At 39.0% G+C, this 18,549-nt stretch overlaps 1 long non-coding RNA gene across 2 annotated transcripts; it reads right to left on the bottom strand.

The window, feature by feature from the left end:
- Positions 1 to 12,359: 12,359 nt before the first annotated feature.
- Positions 12,360 to 18,347, bottom strand: LOC139362781 (uncharacterized). 2 transcript variants are annotated; one of them, XR_011622090.1, is made up of 3 exons: positions 18,281 to 18,347; positions 16,427 to 16,536; positions 12,360 to 12,411 (listed from the first exon to the last, which is right to left on the bottom strand). It is a non-coding gene; the product is annotated as an uncharacterized lncRNA (long non-coding RNA). The 2 variants fall into 2 exon arrangements; XR_011622091.1 differs by having other exon boundaries at positions 16,427 to 16,520; positions 18,281 to 18,341.
- Positions 18,348 to 18,549: the final 202 nt, after the last annotated feature.

Genomic DNA, 18,549 nt, shown 5'->3' with positions numbered 1-18,549 from the left:
TGTAAACTCAAGATACTGGATAATCTATCAATATTTCATATTATTTAAAAGCTAACAAAATGAACAAAAGAAGAACCTTCAGTTTACGGAAGGTTTCAACACACTTCTGGAAAGCGATAAAGGGATAGGAAATGACAGAAAAATAAAGTAGAACCTGGGGAATCATGCCCTGAATATACACAGAAATAACTGCAGGGAGCAGCCAGACAAGCTGGGTTAAATCTTCATTTATGTGAGTAAAATCTTCATTTATCAGTAGAAAATATTCTAAATATATAATTCAAAAAATAGTGATATAACTATAGTATTTAGAAATCTGGAGGTAATAAGACTAGCTAATACCTATTCTACATGCCAAACACTATTCTAAAATATTTTAAAGTACTAGAACTTTTAAGATTGATACTTTCATCTCTATTATTTGATGACAAAATGGAGACACCAGAAGTTATGCTCAGAGTTGTCAAGCTAATAAATGGGGAAGCCAGGATTTGAATCCAATAGTTTAGTTCCAGATTCCACACTATTAGCTATCGCATTATTCTACCTGTACATATAATTGTGAGGGTAACTACAATAATAAATAAAACTAGGAATAGTTAAAGGAGGCTATGGGAGATGGGAGTAGGAGCAGGCAGAAATAAGACATAGTTTGTACCTTTGTTTTAAAGGGTCTATGCTGTTTTTAAAAATTAATTAATTAATTTATGCTATCTTATTTTTTAAACATTTGCAAATATTCCTTAGACTTAAACAAATATAATTTTAAAAACCCAGGATATTACAAGCATTGAATAATACTGAGTAATATTAATGTAGTCAGATTGGCCTAATATAGAATACATGAAAAGTTTTCTCTCTTTTTCATAGTTTCTACTCTAGGTTCATAAAGATTAATTTCAAAAATTGTACAAAAACTTTTACAGACATACAAAATGATTCTCCACAAATCAACAGACTCATATTTTAAGCTTCAAATATTTCTATGACTACACTGGGTAATATTTAAAAGTGTTCATAGGATGAAAAGCTTAGGCCTAAAAAGCTGTAACTTAAAATTACGGTGAGTATATACAATTCAGACCCTCAGTAACATTTATCTCCTTTCCCCTACACACTTAGATTCTAAGAACAAAATACAGAAAAAAAAGTTCATTATGTAAAGCAATCAACACCAGGAATTGATGACCTCACTGTGTGAAGGCCACAGAGTCCCAGAGATGATAATTATGTAACGCAAACAATAATCACTTAAATTGAAATTAGTATTATTTACATCACCCCTAAGCCATCATCTCCATGTATAATTCACATGTTTTAGTGAACCAGGAAAATATAACCAAAACAACACTTTGAAAGTGATAGTTTAAAACAAGGAGAAAATTAATAAACTCTAACAGTTTTCAACCAAGTACAGCAAAAATTAAGTATGAAGTTTTAAAATATATATATATAGATGGCTGGGTCATTACTTGGAGACTCTGTTTAGTAGGCTAAGTGTGCTGCAGAGAGATTGACAAAAATAAAATGAACAATAACAAAAACACCCTCACAACTAGAATTTTAAAATATTGATCTGGTTATTGGAGTACCTAACTTTAAAATAGATGATTTCCACCTGAAATAATCTGGTGATCCTGCTGGAAATAATATCTACTCCAAACATACAAAAAGTGTAATATCCAGCCAAAAAGAAAAAAGTCAGGAGTTTACTTTATTTGTGCTGTTCCCATAAATTCTAGGAGAAATAAAACAACAAACAGGATAAGAGAGTACATATATTAAAGAGTACCTTTGGGATATTTTCTGAAACAACTAAAATCAGACATTTAGTTTGTTTAAAGTTTGCCTACCAAGTTTTTCATACTTCTACCTTCAAGAGGTGGATCTTAATTCCTTTCCTCCTGGGTGTGGGGGCTGAACATGGTGACACATTTTTCTGAGGTGGCCGTGTTTAAGGGAGAGCCTGCAATGCTGCAGCAAGCACGTACAATAAAATACTCCACCAATCTTTCCCCAAGGGGACCACAAGCCATTTACCAGAATAGTTGTACAAAAGGTGGGGGAAATACCTAGACCGTTTTAGGGCCTCAAGATATAATTTGACATGGATACCCTGGAGACATAAAAGGAAGGATGATTCCCCAGTTAGGGTGTGGGTTGAAGTAGATCCAGGTGATAAAAAGACTCTAGAGCCCAAGTCCAAAACGCTCTGTGGTTGTTTCCTCGATCTCTAAGTGCTGAATGGGGGTGGATACGTTTTGCAACTGACAAAACTTTTGTACTGGTTTCTTCACCTATGGAATAAGAGTCGTTAGCATAGGGTAAGAAAAAACAAGAGAATGCCCATAGAATTTCTCACTTCTGAGACTTCAGAAACAAAACCATATTCTGAGTAGAATTGCAGGGATTAGTACCTTTCTCAATAATTTATGTGTGATGGTTATCATGACATTCCCATTAAATTCATTTGAATGGCTTTTGCAAAAACTCTATGGCTGGTAATGGTCTACCATAGACTAAACCAAGTGGCCTCCATTGCAGCTGCAATGTGAATGCGTTGTTTTATTTGAACACATCAACACAACATATAGTACTTAGTGTTTATCTATTGATCTGGCATATATTTATATATATATGGCAATCCCCATCAATAAAGACAATAAAAAACATCATTATACTCTTACATGGGAAGCAGTAACCACCCATGGTCATGGAGCAGGCTATATTAAATTGGTTGCTCTCTGTCTCTTTCATAATACAGTACACAGGATGCATAATCATCTTTACATTCTGGAGAATGTCAGTCTGTTTCTACAATGAAAGAGAATATAACATTACGCAAATTGGACCAGGTAAGTATAAAGCACAAGTATTCTAAGACTAATTAGACACAGTGATATTGTGATTTATAATAAAAAAAATATACATTTGGTCTTTGTCCCATTTCTGGCACAGAGTTTCTAAAACACTTAGAATTTCCTAAGTGATAAGAGCAATAAAGGTAAAGGAGCATTTTCTATTATTCATAACAATCCCTTTTTAACCACATCTGAGTTTATGTTAACGAGGTGATTTCTTGAAAATTCGCTAGACCTAAGAAAAGAGATAGATAGCAACATCATAATAGTGTGGTTGAGGGAGAGTGGCCAAGAAGGCCAACTAGAAGTAGTTCATGTGTGTGGCTGTCATGGAGAGGAATGGAAGAGGTAAGTAAATCCAACACCTTCAACTGAAACATCCGGGTACTCACATTGGAACTAATCAAGGAAACAATTCAGCCCAAGGAGAATGGAGAAAGGCAAGTCCGGGTGAAGGCCCACCCAGGGGGCCAAAGAGAAGCTCCCCTTCCCTGAGAAACAGTAAATGAATGTGCAACCCTGGAAACCTACGCTTCTCCCACGGATCTTTGCAACCCTCAGGTCAGGAGGGCCCCTATGAACCCGCCCACCAGGGGCTTCAGTTTGACACACAGAGCTATCTGTCTCAGCAAAGGAGCCACTTATGCATGCATGGGGACCTGGGAGCTTTAGATAATCTGGCTTTCTGGGCATCCCAGCAAAATTAGCTGCAACTTTGGCAAAGTGGGTGGTTAGACTCCTGTACATACCCCTAGGAAAGAGGCTGAATCCAAGGGGCTGAGTAGTGATGGTTTGTAGGTTTTGCTTCCACAATATATAACACGTTGGCTTGGAATTCCAGCCAGCCACTGGTAACAGCTTTGTGCTTCCCTGGGACTGAGCTCCCAGAGGCAGGGGCAGGCCACCATCTCTGCTGTTTGGGTAACTTAGCCATTATGGCCTTTGGGCTTTGGACAGTCCAAACCAACTGAGGACAAAAGGCATTTCCCCAGCGCAGCACAGCTGCTCTACCAAAACATGATCAGACTGCTTCTTTAAGTGGGTCCCCAATCCCGTTACTCCTCACTAGGTGGGATCTCCCAACCAGGGCCTCCAGCCACCCCCACCAGTGTTCTCTGGCCAACAGAGATTTAAAAACTCCTGGGACAGAGCTCCCAGAGGGAGGGGCAGGCCACCATCTTTGCTATTTGGGCAACATAGCCTTTCCAGCCTTCAGGCTTTGGAGAGCCCAAGTTGACCAGGGTTGGAAGTGGTACCCTAGCACAGCACAGCTGTCCTACAAAAATGTGGCCAGACTGCTTTCTAAAGCAGGCCTCAATTCCATTCCTCATCACTGAGTGGACCCTCTTAATGGGTCTCCAGCTATCCCCACCAGTCTTCAGCTTACAGAGGTTTCAGGCCTCCCCTGGGACAGAGCTCCCAGGGAGAAGGGTGGGCCTCTATCTTTGCTGTTTGGGTGAATTAGCCGTTCCAGTCTTTAGGCTTCAGAGTATCTGAGGTGACTGGGGGCTGAAGAGGACCCTAAGCACAACTCAGCTGCTTTACAAAAACATGGCCAGGCTACCTTTTAATGTGGGTCCCAGATCCCATTTCTCCTGATGGGTGAGACCTCCCAACCCGGGTCTCCAGCTACCTCCTACATGTGTGTTTGGGCTGACAACAGGCCCATACCTTCCTGGGACAGAGCTCCCAGAGGGAAGGGCAGGCTGCCATCTTTCCTGTTTCACAGCCTTCACTGGTAATATCTCCAGGTACTAGAAAATCTGAGGTGACTAGGGACGGGAGTAGACCCCCAGCATAGCACAGCAGCCCTAAGGAGAAGTGGCCAGACTGTTACATGAATACCTGTTCCCCTGTCTCCTCACCAGGCAGGTCCTCCAGGTCTGGGCCTCTAGCCACTTCCTGCCAGAGTGATCTAGCCAGTAGCAACTCAGCAACTCCCCAGACACAGAGCCTTTAGGGGCAAGTGAAAGCCTCTCTGCCACTGCCTCTGCAGTGGAAACATTCTTGCTACTCTTGAACTAATAAAGGAGCAAAGATCCTAAGTACCTTGTCTACACCTCCAATAGGCTGCAGTCGAACCAAGGAGATGGGGCAAGTCCATCTCCCACAGTAGGGTCCCACATACCCACAATTCTTGTCACCAGACAGGGAACCCCTGGCTTGGGCCCACAGCACAACCCAGGGCTGATTACACTGAGTGATTGCTAACCCGCATCTTTCTGGGGTTGAGCCCCCAGGAGACAAGTAAAGTGATGGATCAGCAAGCCAGCTCATGTTGTGCCCAGAGGGTTTCGTGCAGGAGAGTCTGTAGTTGGGAAGTGGCCAGGAACGGCCATCCCCCTAGGCTTGACTTGCTCAATAAAAGACATTAGCCCTTGGGGAGTTATCAAACCTGATCTCTGCAGGGAAGTCTTGCACATCAGATAGGGCTGGTCTGACCTGAGAACTCCTTAGTCTGCTGGCCTCTCTTGGTGCCCCAGCCTGGCCACACCTGTTTACAAGGAAGTCTTAGGTGGCCTGGGGGCCCATACCATAGCTTCTGTGCCAGTGGACCATGCCTGACCAGTGAAGAGTTCCAATAACGCAACCCCTAAGGCCACACACCAGCCCTCACATTTTCTTCCCATACTGCAGCTTCCCCTGTGCCTATGGCATTTCTGCACATCACTTTGTTGGCACAAGTTTGCACAAGTGGGTTTTGCTTTAATTGTCCCACCAGTACGTGTAAGTGCAATATTTCCTCTGACCCCTGTGGACCACCATTGCAAATGGAGCATGGTGGGCATAGAGCCAGCAAGCCCCATCCCTGCCAGCACCCTGCTTTTGTGCCAATGGTGCACAGAGAACAGGGGATCCTCCCACACATGTGGCCAGCACCTCATCCCAAACTAACACCACATCCTGTGCAACAGCACGCACAGTCTCCATCAGGGGCACCACCTGCTCCCCCTCTAACTACCTTGCGTCTACCACTGTGGTGAATGCCCACAGGGAGGCAGGCACTCCTACACCCACTAGTACTTGGTTGTAGCTGCTGCACCTTGATCCTCCCAGCATGAGGTTTGAAATTTACCTTCAAACCTCAAGGAGCCAGAAAAGAAAGTCAGGGCTCAATACAAGTCCCTCAGAATTACAGCATGCAGTCCAGGAGTTGGGAGCTGAAAGTTCACTCCCTAAAATCCTCCAGAAACGAAGCCAGTTAGCTGAATCCACCTTATATCACAATCAAACCCTCAAGGTCATCAGATAAGATAAAAGAAAAAAAACATCCAAAGGTCAGCAACCTCAAAGTTTGAAGGTAGATAAGCCCACAGAGATGAGAAATAATCAGCACAAGGATGCTGAAAACTAATAAAGCTAGAGTGCCTTCTTTCCTCCAAATGACTATATCACCTTTCCAGTAAGGGTTCAAAATTGGGCTGAGGATGAGATGGCTGAAATGACAGAAGTAGAATTTAGAACATGGATAGGAACAAAGTTCACTGAGCTACAGAAGTACCCTATAACCCAGTGCAAGGAAGTGAAAGATATAATAAAACATTGCAGGAGCTGACAGACAAATAGCCAGTATAGAGAAGAAAATAACCAGTCTGATAGAGCAGAAAAAACACACTACAAGAATTTCATAACACAATCACAAGTATTAATAGCCAAATAGAACAAGCAGAGGAAAGAATCTCAGAGCTGGAAGACTGTCCTTCTGAAATAAGACACGCAGAAAAAAAATTGGGAAAAAGAGTGAAAAAAAAATGAACAAAACCTCCAAGACACATGGGATCATGTAATGAGGTTGAGTCTATGACTGATTGGTGTACCTAAAAGAGATGGGGAGAATAGAACCAACTTGAAAAACATATTTTAGGATATCACCCATGAGATCTTCCCCAACATAGCTAGAAAGACCAACATTCAAATTCAGGAAATGGAGACATCCCCAGTAAGATACTCCACGAGAAGATCATCCCCAAGACACATAATCGTCAGATTCTCCAAGATCAAAATGAAGGAAAAAATGTTAAAAGGCAGCTAGAGAGAAAGGCCAGGTTGCCTACAAAGGTAGGCCTGTCAGACTGACCTCTCAGCTGAAACCCTACAAGCCAGAAGAGACTGGGGGCTAATATTCAACATTCTTAAAGAAAAGAAATCCCAATCCAGAATTTTATATGTGGCTAAGCTAAGCTTCATAAGTGAAGAAGAAATAAGATTTTTTTCAGGCAAGCAAATGCTGAAGGAATTCATCACCAGGCCTGCCTTGCAAGAGCTCATGAAGGAAGCACTAAACATGGAAAGGAAAGACCTTTACCGACCACTATAAAAACACATTGAAGTACAAAGACCAGTGACACTATAAAGCAACCACATAAACAAGTCTGAAAAATAACCAGCTAATATCATTATGACAGGTTCAAATCCACACATATCAATAATAACCTTAAATGTAAATGGGCTAAATGTCCCAATTAAAAGACACAAAGTGGCAAGCTGAATAAAGAACCAAGACCCATTGGTATGCTGTCTTCAAGAGAACCATCTCACATGCAATGACACACATAGGTTCAAAATAAAGGGATGGAGAAAAATCTACCAAGCAAATGAAAAACAGAAAAAAGCAGGGTTGCAATCCTAGTTTCTGACAAAACAGACTTTAAACCAAAAAAGCTAAAAAAAAAAAAAAAGACAAGGGCATTATGTAATGGTAAAGGGTTCAATTCAACAAGAAAATCTAACTATCCTAAATATATATGCTCCCACACAGGAGCACATAGATATACAAAGCAAATTCTTTGAGACCATCAAAAAGACTTAAACTTCCACCTAATAATAGTGGGAGATTTTAACACCACATTGACAATATTAGATACTTCACTGACAGAGAAAATTAACAAAGATATTCAGGACCTGAACTCAGCTCTGGATCAAATGGACCTATGGACACACAGAACTCACCACCCAAAAACAGCAGAATATACATTCTTCTCATTGCCAGTGGCACATACTTTAAAATCAATCACATTGTCAGAGTAAAACACTCCTCAACAAATGTAAAAGAACTGAAATCATAACAAACACTCTCTTGGACAACACAATCAAATTAGAAATCAAGACTAAGAAATTCACTCAAAACCATACAATTACATGAAAATTAAATGACCTGTTTCTGAAAGACTTTTGTTTTTGTTTGTTTGTTTGAGACAGAGACTTGCTCTGTTCCCCAGGCTGGAGTGCAGTGGTGCAATCTCAGCTCACTGTAACCTTCACCTCCTAGATTCAAGCAATCCTCCTGACTCATCCTCCTGAGTAGCTGGGATTACAGGCATGTGCCACCACGCCCAATTAATTCTGAATGACTGTTAGGTAAATAATGAAATAAAGACAGAAATCAAGAAGCTCTTTGAAACAAATGAGGACAAAGATACAACATACCAGAATCTCTGGGACACAGCCAAGGCAGTGTTAAGAGGGAAATTTATAGCACTAAATGCCCATATCAAAAAGTTAGAAAGATCTCAAGTTAACAATCTAATATCACAACTAAAAGAACTAGAGAACCATGAACAAATTCCAAAGCTAGCAGGAGACAAAAAATAACCAAAATCAGAGTTAAATTGAAGAATACAGAGACACAAAAAACACCACTCAACAGATCAATGAATCCAGGGGCTGCTTTTTTGGTGCAAAAATTAATAAAATAGACTGCTAACTAGACTAACAAAAGAAGAAGATAGAGAAGATTCAAATAAGCACAATCAGAAACAACAAGGGGGATATTACCACTCACCCCATGGAAATACAAACAGCCATCAGAGAATATTACTAACACCTCTGTGTATATAAACTAGAAAATTTAGAAGAAATAGATAAATTCCTGGATATATCCATCCTTCTAAGATGGAACCTGGAAGAAACTGAATCCTTGAACAGAACAATAAAGTACTATGAATAAATAACCTACCAACCAAAAAAAGCTGAGGACCAGACAGATTCACAGCTAATAAATTCAGATGTGCAAAGAAGAGATGATACCAGTTTTACTGAAACTATTCCAAAAAATTGAGAAGGAAGGACTTCTCCCTAACTCATTCTGTGAGGCCAGCATCATCCTGAAACCAAGAGCTGGCAGAGATACAACAAAGAAAGAAAACTTCAGGCTAATATCCTTGATGAACATCATTGTAAAAATCCTCATCAAAATGCTTCAAACTAAATCCAGCTGCACATCAAAAAGCTTATCTACCACAATCAAGTAGGCTTTATCCCTGGGATGTAAGGTTGGTTCAACATACATAAATCAATAAATGTGATTCATCACAGAAATAGAACTGAAGACAAAAACCACCTGATTGTCTCAATAGATGTGGAAAAGGCTTTTGATAAACGTCAACAGCTATTCATGTTAAAAACTCTCAATAAACTTGGTATTAAAGGAACATACCTCAAAATAATAAGAGCAATATATGACAAAGCCACAGCCAACATTATACTGAAGGGGCAAAAACTGGAAGCATTCCCCTTGAAAACTGTCACAAGACAAGTATGTCCTCTCTCACCACTCCTATTCAGCATAGTGTTGGAAGTTCTGGCCAGGGCAATCAGGCAACAAAAAAAAGACATCCAAATAGGAAGAGAGGAAGTCAAACCATCTCTGTTTGCAGATGACATGATCCTATATCTAGAAAAGCCCATAGTCTCAGCCCAAAAGCTTCTTAAGCTGATAAGCAACTTCAGCAATATCTCAGGATACAAAAGAAATGTGCAAAAATCATTAGCATTTCTATACACCAAAAACAGTCAAGCTGACAGGCATATCAGGAATGAACTCCCAGTCACAACTGCCACACACACAGAAAAACAAAATAAAATACCTAGAAAAACTAGGGAGGTGAAAGATCTCTACGCCTATTAAACTACCATTGGCATTCTCCACAGAACTAGAAAAAGCTATTTTAACATTCATATGGAGAATAAAAAGCCTGAATAGCCAAAGCAATCCTAAGCAAAAAGAACAAAGTTGGAGGCATCATGCTACCCAGCTTCAAACTATACTACAGGTCTACAGTAACCAAAACAGCATGGTACTGGTACAAAACAGGCACACACTCCTAAAGCTATTGAAATAGAAATAAAATAAAATAATGAAAAGAAAAAAAAGAATTAGTGAAGCTAAATAAAAACATTAGTAAACAGGCCAGGTGCAGTGGCTCATGCCTGTAATCCCAGCACTTTGGGAGGCCGAGGGAGGTGGATCATGAGGTCAAGAGATTGAGACCATCCTGGCCAACCTGGTGAAACCCCATCTCTACTAAAAATACAAAAAATTGGCCAGGTGTGGTGGCAGGCGCCTGTAGTCCCAGCTACTCGGGAGGCTGAGGTGGGAGAATCACTTGAACCCAGGAGGCGAAGGTTGCAGCGAGCCAAGATTGCACCACTGCACTCCAGCCTGGCAACAGAACAAGATTCTGTCTCAAAAAACAAACAAACAAACAACAACAACAACAACAAAATCAGTCAACAGCAAAAGCAAAAACATAACACTATTAGAAAATATTTTTCGACATGAGAAACAAGTGAAAAAAATGGAAAGAAAAATAAAAAATTTTTACAAATTTTTGATAATTTTCTAGAGAATTGATAAATTTCTAGAGAATTGAAAAAAATTTGGCAGTTAGCATTATTCCCTAGCAGATTACTTTGTTATCCAAAAAGTATCTATTGAGATTTGAATATGAATTTTCAGCCAAGTGGAATCAACATTTATATATCCTCAAACTCCAAAGCCACATAGATCACATGTTTCAACATGTGCATGTCACAGGACTCTGAGTCACATGCAGAGAATTGGTCATAAAATTTGGTAAATTGAGCAAAATGAAAAGTTTTTATTGGAGATGTGGAAATTGAACAGAAGAGACATGGATGGATAGGAAAAACAGTGTTTAGATAAATTACTAAGTTATATAAGAATACATTTGGTCTCATAAATAAAAGTTACCATGGAAGAAGTATTGAAGTTGAATTAGAACTTTATTTTTGTAGTCCCAGTTACTCGGGACGCTGAGGCAGGAGAATGGCATAAACCCGGGAGGCGGAGCTTGCAGTGAGCTGAGATCCGGCCACTGCACTCCAGCCTGGGCGACAGAGCGAGACTCCGTCTCAAAAAAAAAAAAAAAGAACTTTATTTTTGTACTTTTGTTTGCATGAAAACTATTCCTAAGTTCTACAAAATGCTTATTTCAAACTAAGTGTTCAGTCACCCTGAAGAACTAATTGACTCCTTGAATTAGTCCCAAGTTAGCCATACTGTCAGCTTGACCTGACGAAATTATTCAAGGATTTGTGACCCAGAGTTGGTGACAGCAGTAAAAACAGATCTCTTACTATATTATGGAACCATATTGATTTTTGGATGTCTTATACATTATAAATATAAGTTATATGTCCTGATAGATTATTTAGCATATTTAAAGCATTAAACTATTGAAAGTCAGCATTTTAGAGTAGTATTTTGAGAAATATCAATACCAGTAGCCCCCATTTCCATAGCAACTCAGTCCTTATATGAGAAATTGTTACTGAATTATTCTTGCTGGAAAAACTTATTATCAGGAAAGGTTATCTCTGGGCCAGTGGGATGAAGGCTAATTCTAAGAGAACAGGAAGAGAAACAGAAGGTCTTTCTATATTCCTAATTGAAAGGCAGGAAGTAGCAGAGTGACTTTTCCACTTGATTTTTATCTCAGTAATTACATGTTTACAATTGTTCAGCTGTTCGTTAAAGATGCAGAAAGTTCTCTTGACCTAGAGAGCAAATATTTCTATACCATCGAAGATGAAAATTAATACTCAAACGGGGTTTTAAAAAATCTCTCCCTGATTTGTGGGGTTTTGCCTACAAATTACACCTTTCTGCCTGGTTTTACTTTTACAAAGTTCATGTGATGCATCAAGCAGTGAAATGAAATACTTTTCTGTCAGCTGTCCTGGGGAGGAATGAGGCCTTTCTCCTCAATAGTAATCATGTGTTGCTTGATTCTGAGCACCAGATTCACTAAAAATGCTTTAGTGTTTCATTTCTTCGATATAAATTTACACAGTAGCTTAAAGAATTCTTAAAAAGATATAAATCTTTTAAGAGCCATTTGAGGTATTCCCAACCTCTCTTAAAATTGCAAACTAAATTAAGAAGGGGTTTTGAGACTACATGAAGCAAGCACTGTGCTATGCCTATGAAGCTGTAGCGGGAAAACTTTCTGGTTTTCACTATGAGAGACCGAATGGCTTTACTTTAAAAGAGTATCCTTCTTCCTCTAAGCTTGCAGATGAAAGACACAATAGTAAGGAGAATGGAGCAGGAGAGTCAGAAAGCAACAAACCTGAAACAAGTGAGACTTGAAAAGAGGAGCGGCATCCACTAATCACAAAATGGAATGAAACATCCCATGTGTGGATGGGATGTGCTTCAGACAAGTGCTTCATGTGTGAAGATGTAGTGTCTTCCTCACATTCATGTTGTACATATGCTAGGAGATGGTATGTGGGGTGGAGAATACTAAAGCAAAAGGAGACACAGATTACAAACTTGGACTTTGGAGTTAGAGAGACATGATTTCTAATTTTGGCTCCTCTACTTACTTCGTAAAATTGAGCAAGTTACTTAAACTGCTTAGCTTCAATTTCCTCAGTATTTAAATGTTAAGAATTACCTACCTCATAGGACAACTCTATTAAGTAATATATTGATGTGTAATTTTAAGTAATATTTAATGCATAGAAATTACTAGTCAGTACCATTCAAAATGTTTTCTTTATTTCACACAACAAAATAATGAGGAAAATACCTCTATTATCCCCTTTGTATATGAGAAAACTCTAAGTTGAGGATAGCGTATCCAAAGTTCTTAGCATAGTAACTTATACACAAGTGGTCTCAATAAATAAGAACAATTGCTACTTAAAATAATGTCTATGTATTTTACATTATATAGGGAAGAAAAGTTTCTTAAACGATGCAATAATCTAATTGCTGAAATTATTTGGAAAGAGAATGTGACCAGTGACAAAACATTTGGATAGAATGAAAGTATCTCAACAAATAATTGAGGAAAACAATAATTGTATCTGCCTTAAGACTTATTGAACTAGGAATTGATGTAAATTGATCAAGTCTTCATTGGAAAAAAAAAACAAAAAACAAACAGAGACTCAAAAGAGATTACTCACTAAAAGAATAGAATCATAGAAAGGTAAAACTTCCTTCTCTTACATTTAGCATAGTTTTTCCCCTCTAAGATTAAAGAATGAAAACCTTTGTTTTTAATTTTGATGTCAATAAAATGTAGAACCATTAAGTGTAAACACTATAGGGAGTAAATATCTAGACAATACCATTTCACACATAATCAGAATGGAGCAATAGATATTTAATGATTTTTGCTTTTTTTTTTTAACAAATCAAAGAAATGAGTCAACTTTTTGAGATATATAGATTTTCAGAAGTCCTTCTTTCTTTTTCTCCCAGGAAGCAAGAGAAACGGCTCAGAAAAATTAGTGGGCTTCTTACAATTCTCTGTCAACTTCCCTTTCCAACTTAACATCCTCGTAATTGTTCAGAAAATATTCTGAAATGCAAATCCCAGTTTTTGATATCTAAACAATGCTCTGCGAATTTCAATCTTCTGTGTGTAATTAATTTTTTCTTCTGGGTTACATTGCAGGTGAAATGTCAAACAGTTCTTTTTTTTGACACAGCTGTTGTACTCTAAAGTTGAATTGTGAATCCTATGATTAGCCTTAGAGAAGTATTTAGCCATTTGGCTGTCCTGTGCTTGGTAAAAATACTTACCAAGTTGCTCATAGGAGTCAGCATGATTTAAATTTTGCCATTAAAGGCAGGTATCTGGAATCTGACTATCACTGGGGAAATGGAGGAGGATGTCACTCCCATTGTACAAGGAAGACAAAAAGTGTTTATTTCCTTTCATGTTGATTAAATTTCAAAGGGAAAGGTTAAAATGGAGAATATGAAAAACAGAACTTTGGTCCCATATGTTCTCATTGCCTTGTCCTATAAATTTGAAAACACTGTGTGAACTGGCAGCCTCCAAGACTTCCAATAGCAGGAACTGATATAATCTAAAATTAGATGTTAATGGGGAAAGTTTCTGGGGTTATTCAAAAATGTCCTTTTGTTTGTTTCCTTTTGTGTCACTAAGCAAATGTTACAAATCGCAAGTCAGAGGTTGTGGGATGCTTCCAAAAGACATCTCCCTCTTATACTGAGCACAGATTCCAGGATAATTATGGACAACGAATAGGAGTTCATTATGAAAGAGAAGAAGACTCATCACAGTAAACTAGTTGTGTTAAAGAAACAAGTGAACAGAGAGAATTACCACTTAAGAAAATGAAAATGAGGTTTTGTACAATGATAAGGGGTAAATAGTAACAAACATTAATAGTTGGGTAGCTAATGAAAAAATATGACATTTACCAATTTAAGAATAAGAATGAGAGAAAGCTAAAACTAAGAACCTTAGTGAGTAATTGCTTCTGGACAAAATCCCTAGCCTTCAGTCATAAACTCAAACCTGACTTGTCACTAATTCAATAACACCTCTCCCAAAACTACCACTCATCCTTGTAGAAAAATATACTCTCTGCAGTTCCTCTGCATAGAATATGTATTTCTGTTTCATGTTTATATTATTTGGCTTTATACTAAACAAAGTAGACAAATGCCATTCAATTATGCATATTACAAATAATTATTGGTCACATTCTATTTAGCAGGAAAATGTACCATGGTCTTGGTAAATGCAAGTGCAATGGTACTGCCACGGAGGGTTTTACTAGCTAGTGGGGGAGATGGATAATAAATAAAACAAGAAATTTATGAAGAAAGGGCTTATACGTCTATTAATTTGACAAACTGGCATGGCATTTCAGATAGAATTAGGAGACTTAAGAATGCAAAAATGTATGATTGGGAGAGAAGGGGACAGAGCAGGCTGGTGAGGAGATGGTGCTGGATAGGAAAGCCAAGACCTGATATGAGGGGCCTGAATGCCAGGTCAAGGAATTACACTTGATTTTCTAGGGCAGAATCTCAATTGGTAGGGATTCAGAAATCTCTATTTTAACAAGCTCTCGGGATGATTCGTATGCTAAACTACCCAGCCTAATCAAATAAAACGACCCTTTGGTCATTATCAGAGATTATTATAGATTATTTTCCTAAAATGATACAGCACTATTATTGTCTTCACATTCTTAGAATTATTTGTTGTTAAAGTTATATCAGTGATTTTTAAATTGAAACAAGAAACTGTCATTTTCATATCTCAAACATTAAAATATCAGTACCTAACATGTTTCAAGCTAGTTACTAAACTTTTACACGTATTTAAGGAAAATAACATCACATATTATAGGGCTTTCATACCCCGGACCTTATTTAACATGTGAGCTTTATCACAAACCTGTCAAAAATTAGGTCTTAATGAATCAATGTATTTAGTGCCCATTCATGTATCTTACTAACATTAGCTGAGTGCCCAATACAGGAGTCAGGTCTAGTTCTGGACTCTAGAGATACCACAATGAAGGTGGCAAAATCTCTGTGATCAGAGAGCTTATGTTAATGGCCTGAAAGATCTTTTTAAAGTGATCTTCCACTAGACGTGAAGTAGGAAAACATGGATTCTAATTTTGTCTTGGCCCTAAATTTAATGATTTATTTGAGAAAAAATCCAGATTTTCAATCCATGATATAAAAACATTTATATGTACTTTTACATAATCTCTATCTCCTAGGCATAAAATTTCAAGCTTCTATTTTTCTGCATATTTCATAAACTTCCAGGCTTTTCTCAGATATTTATACCATTAATTTTAATACCTTACTTCACAATATCTTTACTTCCATTTTGTTCATTCTCCTTATAGCATAGTTCTTATAGTTCTATTTTATTTATTTCTTTTATCACTTTTGTCAATTTTTACAAATTGTCAGATAAAATCATATGTGTTTATCCTGTACAACTGTTTCAAGGTGTATATACATTGTGGAATGAGTAAATCCAGCTAATTAATATACAAATTCATTCACGTAGTTGTAATTTTTGTAGTAAGAACACTTATCCACTCTCTTAGCATTTTTCAAGAATTCTATATATTACTAATCACCATATTGTGATACATAATAGTATCACTATATTGTACAATAGAGCTCTTGAACTTACTCCTCCCATCTAACTGTACTTTTATATCCTTCGACCAGCATCTTCCCAGACCCCTTTCCTCAACTGCCGCAGACCCTGGTAACACCATTCTACCCTCTGCTTATATGACATCAACTTTTTCAGATTCTACATATGAGTAAGATAATGTGGTATTTGCCTTTTGGGCCTTGCTTATTTCACTTAACATTATATCCTCCAGGTTTCATATTTTAAAATGTGTAACCCTGACAAGTATATTTACTGTATTAGTCCATTTTCACATTGCTGATAAAGACATACCTGAGACTGGGCAATTTACAAAAGAAAGAGGTTTATTGGACTTACAGTTCTACGTAGCTAGGGAGGTCACACAATCATTGCCGAAGGCAAGAAGGACCAAGTCACATCTTACATGGATGGAGGCAGGCAAAGACAGAGCCTATGCAGAGAAACTCCTGTTTTTAAAAACATCAGATTTCATGAGACCCAAACACTATCACAAGAACAGCATGGGAAAGACCCACCCTCATGATTCAATCACCTCTCATTGGGTCCCTCACACAACACATGGGAATTATGGGAGCTACAAGATGAGATTTGGGTAGGGACACAGAGCCAAACCATATGATTTCATCTCTGGCCCCTCCCAAATCTCATATCTTCACGTTTCAAAGCCAATCATGCCTTCCCAACAGTCCTCCAAAGTCTCAACTCGTTTCAGCATTAACTCAAAAGTCCACAGTCCAAAATTTCATATGAGATAAGGCAAGTCCCTTCCGCCTATGAGCCTGTAAAATCAAAAGCAGCTTAGTTACTTTCTAGATAGATACAATAGGGGTACAGGCATTGAGTAAACACAGCCATTCCAGATGGGAGAAATTGACCAAAACAAAGGGCTACAGGCCCCCTGCAAGTATGAAATACAGCAGGGCAGTAAAATCTTAAAGCTCCAAAATGATTTCCTTTGACTCCATGTCTCACATCCAGGTCATGCTAATGCAAAAGGTAGGATCTCAAAGTCTTGGACAGTTCCAGCCATGTGGCTTTGCAGGGTACAGCCTCCCTCCCAGCTGCCTTCCCAAGCAGATGTTGAGTGTCTGTGGCTTTTCCAGGCCCATGGTGCAAGCTGTCAGTGGGTCTACCATTCTTGGGTCAGGAGGATAGTGGCCCTCTTCCTACAGCTCTACTAGGCACTGCCCCAGTAGGGACTCTGTGTGAGGCCTCCCACTCCACCTTGCCCTTCTGCACTGCCTTAGCAGAGATTCTCCATGAGGACCCCACCCCTATAGTAAACTTCTACCTGAGCATTTAGGCATTTTCCTGGTTCTTCTGAAATCTAGGCAGAGGTTCCCAAACCTCAATTCTTGACTTCTGTGCACTCGCAGGCTCAATACCACGTGGAAGTTGCCAAAGCTTGAGGCTTACACCCTCTGAAACCACAGCCCGAGCTCCACATTGGCCCCTTTCAGCCATGGCTGGAACAGCAGGCATGCAGAGCACCAAGTCCCTAGGCTGTACACAACGCAGAGACATTTCCCCCATTGTCTTAAGGATTAATGTTTCGCTCCTCATTACTCATGCAAATTTTTGCAGCTGGCTTGAATTTCTCCCCAGAAAATGGGATTTTCTTTTCTGTTGCATTGTCAGGTAGCAAATTCTCCAAACTTTTATGCTTTGTTTCCCTTTTGAAACTTACTGCCTTTACGAGCACCCAAGTCACCTCTTGAATGCATTGCTGCTTAGAAATTTTTTCCACCAAATTCCCTAAATCAGCTCTCCCAAGTTGAAAGTCCCACAAATCCCTAGGGCAGGCACAAATTGTCACCAGTTTCTTTGCTAAGACATAACATGAGTCACCTTTGTTCCAGTTGCCAACAAGTTCATCATCTCCATCTGAGACCACCTCAGTCTGGACCTTATTGTTCATATCACTATCAGCATTTTTGTCAAAGCCATTCACCAAGTCTCTAGGAAGTTCCAAATTTTCCCACATTTTCCTCTCTTTTTCTGAACCCTCCGAACTGTTCCAACCACTGCCTATTACCCAGTTCCAAATTTATTTCCACATTTTTGGGCATCTTTTCAGCCACGCCCCACTCTACTGGTGCCAATTTACTGTATTAGTCCATTTTCATGGTGCTAATAAAGACATACCTGAGACTGGGCAATTTACAAAAGAAAGAGGTTTATTAGACTTACAGTTCCACATGGCTGGGGAGGCCTCACAATCATGGTGGAAGGCAAGGAGGACTAAGTCACATCTTACATGGATGGCAGCAGGCGAAGAGAGAGGTTGTGCAGAGAAACTCCTGTTTTTAAAACCACCATCAGATCTCATGAGACCCATTCACTATCACAAGAAGAGAATAGGAAAGACCTGCCCCCATGATTCAATCATCTCCCACTGGGTCCCTCCCACAACAGGTGGGGATTATGAGAGCTCAAGATGAGATTTCAGTGGGGACACA

This window comes from Macaca nemestrina, chromosome 4, assembly GCF_043159975.1.
Source record: "Macaca nemestrina isolate mMacNem1 chromosome 4, mMacNem.hap1, whole genome shotgun sequence".
Classification (NCBI taxonomy): domain Eukaryota; kingdom Metazoa; phylum Chordata; class Mammalia; order Primates; family Cercopithecidae; genus Macaca; species Macaca nemestrina.
Note: the sequence above shows the minus strand (reverse complement) of the source record. Positions and strands in the feature narration are given on the sequence as shown.